We start from the raw sequence: 6,000 nt of genomic DNA on the forward strand, positions 1-6,000 counted from the left end.
GTATTTACAATATCATCTAAGGCACTTTCATTTATTTTCATCTAAGGTGATATGCAGGTACACTGTGGCTCTACTGTTCAGCTCTTCTAAAACCTTTGTTTAGTGCCATTTTCAAGATGAGATGTGTAAAGGATCATCTTATCTATTAAACTTTTTGATATGTGGGAAAATTCAAGGATATTTCCCTCCATGGTTGGACTAGGATTTTTTTTAAAACGTCTTGTCAGATTTTCCAATAACATGCGAGAGATACAGAATCCATTTGAATATCAGTAAAATCTTTTAAAGACATGATGGTAATACTCTCTCTACCTCAGAGGTGTCTGTTTATACTAAAATTCAGGAACTGCCTTCCTGGTTATACATATATAAAAAAAAAATCAAGTGTTTTGTCAACACCTCTTTGCCTTTTAAGTGGATATTTTATGACCACATGCTTTTCCCCTGGTATTTGGGATGTTATTTTTATATCCCTGTTAACACAAGTTGAAAGCAGATCAATCTTCTTTGTTTATGCTTAATGTCTTCTTCAATTTCAACAGGTGAATGATAAAAGTATAAGGAAAAAGAGAAGTATGGTGTGATTTTGTTTTTACAGTTAAATAGGAACAGTAACAGAAATGTACTGCAGATAGTTATTTCCATTTCAAATAAATGTTGATAAGTCACTGCTACAAGTAACCTTATTATATCTCATCACTGACAGAAAAGTAGAGATCTCATCTTTACTATAGTTTACATTCAATGACATGGCTACTATTTTAAAACTCTACTGCTCTGGTAATTTAAAGCAGTAACAACTTACTATTAATACTGAAAAACGAAGAAAACTGGCATTTACTTTTTCTGGTCCAATTAATTTTCTTCTTTTTTGCATATTCCTTTGCTTTTTCTTTGAAATCACCATGTCTTCAGTAAATGCAATGCACCTCTTTCCAGAGGAAAATATGTTCTGACAATGATCGAGTGATTTGGGAAGCTTATGTTCAAGTTTTGGCTTCTACCACAAGTTTGAGTCTTCAGCTAGTTTCCCCCATATAATTTCTGCTTTTATTTGTGCATGTGAGTCCAGAAACACCTAAACAGTGTTAGTTGGAATGCCAGAAGGGCATGTGCTTTGAAAGAAATGCTCTAAAGCATAAGTAAGCTGAACCTTTCTCCTTATCATGACACCAAGTACTGTAATAGAGCAAGGCTGGGGTCGTGTTGGTGTGTAAAGAAGCAAAAAGTCAGGGGCTTGATCAGAGAGAGGATTCAGATGGACTTGACTTCTATAGCATATTATAAACAGGCTGCTCTACTGGGATCTGTGGCTTCTTGTCCCAGTTGAGTTTCCTGTCTGTTAAATGCAATAATAGCATTTGTGGTTGCATGGCAGATAAGTTGGGAAGTAACAATCAGATACTGGCTCCTTAGAAGCTGAGGTGTATGTGTATTCCTGTGGCGTATTTTTTAGCTACTGCCCGGCAGAGCTGGAGGGGATGGCTTCTGGCATCCCTAGTCAGAGGGGATGTGGTGCTGTGGCAGCTACCAGATAAGAACCTCTCCCAAGGCACTGGATGAAACACATTTGCAGGAGGTTTTCTTTGCCCCAAGCACACCTATGTGCAGCCCAAATGTGTCACCATAAAACCTCTTGGCACCTACATGGTGCTTCTCAGCATAGAATTTCAAAGCACTCTATGTTCGGGCAGCCCCAGGCTCCCCTCTGCTTTGGGGGTTGGGGGGTGAGTTCTGTGGCTTACAGAGCCAGGGCTTGCCCAGGGAGCTGCTTCCATGTGTGATCCTTTAACTGGGGAGAATATTCTCTCCAGGATACTTACTCTTCCCCCTCAGAGGGAATTTGGCCTGCTTGCCAACTTCAGGGTCTGTGTCTAGGTACTAGTGCTGCTGGCAGGCAACACACTGCTGCATCCTTTATATAGGGTGGGCAGAGAAGTTGTCATGCTCCTGGATTCAGGTGGAGAGCGTGCCCTGCAGTGTGAAGCTGTACTAGTCTCCTGAATTTTGTGCTATTACCCTACCTGCTAGACCTCCTCCTATCCATTGTTGTGCCTCCTGCTAAAGAAAGCAGCATCATGTGTTTTCACCTGCACCAGAACAGCCTCTGGTCCCTGAGGTAGAAGAAGAAACCCAGACCTTTTCTCATATCATTGAGAGCAGCAACTGCTCCCTCCAGCACCACCCACTGCCTGACTCTTGGCACCAAAGGAATTAACTGATATAAAATCCATTATATGTAACTGCCTGCTCTGCCGAGCCTTTTTCTTCCCTAATAAAAGGGTCAGGGTGGCTGTGGGGCTGAAATCCCTCTTTTTCCCTGGCTGCTGAAACTTTTAGCACTCTGTCTCTGCAGTTACACCTGGAGCCCCTCAGTAATTCACCCAGAAAGGAGGCAAGGGCATAGCTCTGAACATGAGGAACTGCTCAGGAAACAGCTGGTGGGATCCAGTCATCTCACCTATGATTTGGTGTCTCTTGCTCATTTCTCTTGCCCTTAGCTTGCTTCTGGGCTATTTCTCTCTGGCTCAGTGCAAAGTGTATGTTTTGAGGTCTGGAAATACCTGTTAAAGGGCAAAAAATATCTACTTGTGTGCAGCAACTAGCTCTGGGAGCAACAGGATGGTAATAATCTCATCAGTAAACTGAGAGAGAAGCCTAATAATTCAAATTGCCAGTTTTCTGTATCTTGAGGCTTTTCACGAGATTCTAAAATCCATTTCAATTAATTAGTTTTTGTACAAGATCTTATAATGTACTCTACCCCTTTTCTCTTTTGCATTTTAAGACCTGCTGCCCTTTCATCTTCATGGCTACTCATGGGGTATGATTTCATGTACCAATTTCTTGTAAGAAAAGACTGAATGCAGTAGAGAACTACGTTTCAGTTTTAAATTTTTAATTTAGGGGTTTTTTTAATATTCATATTTTGATCTCCAAGTGAGTAAGGAATTTCAATGAGATGTTAACCTGCAAAAGGACTAACTCCAGTTGACTCTCCTATATCTTTTTAGCATGGGGAATAACTCTATCCATTAGGTAGAGTATAATTTAATTTCTCAGTCATGATCTTTCAGCTACTTTAGCTTTATTTCCCTGCATATTTTTAAAATATCATGTTGAAAGAAAATGCTTGTATATGAGAGATATCCTCTACTTCTGTGACTTGTGAAACTTTTTCAGACTGGGTTTCCACTTTTTTTGCCTCAGTTCTATGGATTATTGTGGTGTTGCTGTTGTAATTCAATGTAGCTTTATGAATCTTACAGTTCTGAAAGTTAGAAATAACTGTAAGTGGGAAACTTAACTTGATCTCTTACACATCAATTAGATATCCTAAACTCCTGGGCCTAAAGGAAAAAGAAGATGAACCTTAACTGTATTAAATTTTGTTGAAAAACAATAAAATAGAACATTTAATAGCAGCAGGGTTTGTACCTTCTTATACCATGAATACAATAATTCAGATTATTTTCTCTGGATCAGTGAAATGTGCTTGCCAAGGGGAAGAAATAGAGATACACTCTGTCAGGCAGAGCAAAAATTTCTTTTGGGGAGGGAAGGAACAAATGTGGCAGATCCCGGGAGATCTTGGTCACAGGCAGGTACTAAACTTCCCTCTGCCTCCTACTCACACACTTAAGTCACTCCCACTCCCCCACGCAGGTGGAAGGAGAGATCCTCTGAAAGGGGATCAAACAAATTAAATGATGCATAAGTACAACACAGTCTAGTAAACTAACTCTATCTAGAATATGGGCTTTAGTCCTGTTGCCACACAGGGAGTGACTTTGTGCAGCTCATTCCCTAAGGTCAGTTTAGATGCAGCCCTGTCACTCTGGAGCCTGGGACAGCAGCCCCTAGAATGCTTGGGCCAGGGAACAGACATAGACAAGGTCTAGTTCACTGGCACAGAGGCTGTACAACGTTCTTCTGAGACTCACAGCCTTGCCTTTGGGGTTACCTAGAGCTGTTGCTCCACCTTGGTTTTGCAAGGAGACAAAGGAACTCCCCAGGCACCCAACAGGTTACAGCCCATTGGGGCCTTCACTTGCCACTTTCTGTGGGGTGGTGGGAAATGCTGACTGAGCCACCTCAAATCTGCAGGCTACCTCCTCCTGGGACACTCTTTCAGCATGCAGCATCACTTAGCTTTGTGAACAGCAGCTTTCTGAGGCCATTACTTATTAGTCTTGGTTTGCAGATGGGTAAACTGAGGCAGCAGCGCTGGGTGACCAGCCAAGGTCATAAATAAAATAGCAAAGAAAGCAGATCCTTTTAATTTGTTGTTTCTCTGCTTTAACCATGACCCTATAGGCTTCTGTAGCCGAAGAGCTAGAGAGCATAGTCACTGCTAGTAGTTTCAGCTGTGGAATATTTAAGGAACAAGGTTAAAAGTGTTCCTGAGCATAGACAATATATCCAACCACGTTACTTGTGAATGATGATCATCTTTAATTAACATCACAGAATGACAGGGCTATCTTTCTGGGCATCTGCTGATGGTTTGCCAGCGCGAGTGAGCAGGTACCAGTAACAATGAGAATATTTGAGATAAGACTTGGGATCAGTCTCTCAGTTATTGTTCTGTGCAAGATCCCATGGGCAATGTGCTGTTTTGATCCCTTGCAAAATAGATCCAGACTGACCTTGTCTATGTGACTCTTTATCTGCTCAAATCTGGATCAGCTGTGCTGACATTAGGGTTGCCACCTCATATGTGCATCAAATTTTCTCTAATTTGACAATTTTATATGGTTTTAAAAATTATTCTACTTTTATTCTTGCTGAAACACTAAAGCTTGTAAGAAATCTAGTATGGGTTAAATTAAAACAGAAGCATATGGGATATGCTTAAATTTAGTTACATTGGAGTGACAGTGCTACCTGTGTAGATTTGAGTGTAGCTGCTTTTTTGAGACAGTGCTGAATTTCATGCTGATTGCCCCAATATACACATACCACATGAGAAGAGCACTGAATCAGCTTAAGCTGATCCTTAGAGGAAAAAACAGACAAAGATGATTGTGCTGATTTCCTTCCAAACAAACACAAAGAGGGAAGGAAAAAAGGAGTCCTAGGTTTCAGTACACCTTGAAAATTAAACTTCTCATCTATGTAAAACCTGAATGAATTTATTTCATGTCTGCGAGTAGGATGATAACTCATCCTAATCTTATTTGTTCAATATTTTTGATGTAGAAATGTCTTCCAGCATTTATCAGCATTGAAGAAGGGAGTTTCTACACATTAAATACAGAAATATTATATGTTTCTGTACATATTAATAAAGAAGAGAGGACAACAGCAATTTATCTATGCAAAATATCAGCTTGCTTATATTTCGTTTCCAATATTTAGCAGTCATCACTAGATTTTACTTATCTATCAATCAGATATATAATACAGGATACAGACTGACACATTTATTTACTGTTTACACACAAAGATGTTCTCACTAATACTTAGTTTCTTGATTTTTAGGTACAGTGGAACCGTGGATAAATAGACAATACTTGAAATAACTATACATGTTCTTCCTCATTCTAGTATTAAAGTGCCTACAAACCAATACACTTAGTATTCTTATAATGTTATTGCCAATTAATTTTTTGAAATTCAGTTTAACACCTATGGATTTACTATTGTCCTTATAAAACAAGATCAGAACAGTGATATGTAAATCCTAGGAAGATCAGTTGGCTTTTTTTTTTTCACTTCTATATCGGACTAGGTTTAATATTTTTCAAAAGCTTATTTAAAAAAAAAAAAAAAAGACATGAAAAAAAGCAAATAGCAAGACTTCTGTCTCAGCAATCTGCAGCTCAGGTTTACAGGCAATCCTACATCACCTTCCAGCATCCCATGTACAATGATGGCCCTTGCTCTCCCTCTCTCGCGCCATCCTCCTGTCACACTGTGCTCTGATGAGGAAGAAATGTTGACTTTTTTTGTTTGCAAAGACCCTGAGCATGCCAGGGCAGGTGCTCCAGGTGGGTT

The sequence above is a fragment of the Neopelma chrysocephalum genome, unplaced genomic scaffold, assembly GCF_003984885.1.
Source record: "Neopelma chrysocephalum unplaced genomic scaffold, ASM398488v2 Primary Assembly neopelma1_80b, whole genome shotgun sequence".
NCBI lineage: Eukaryota > Metazoa > Chordata > Aves > Passeriformes > Pipridae > Neopelma > Neopelma chrysocephalum.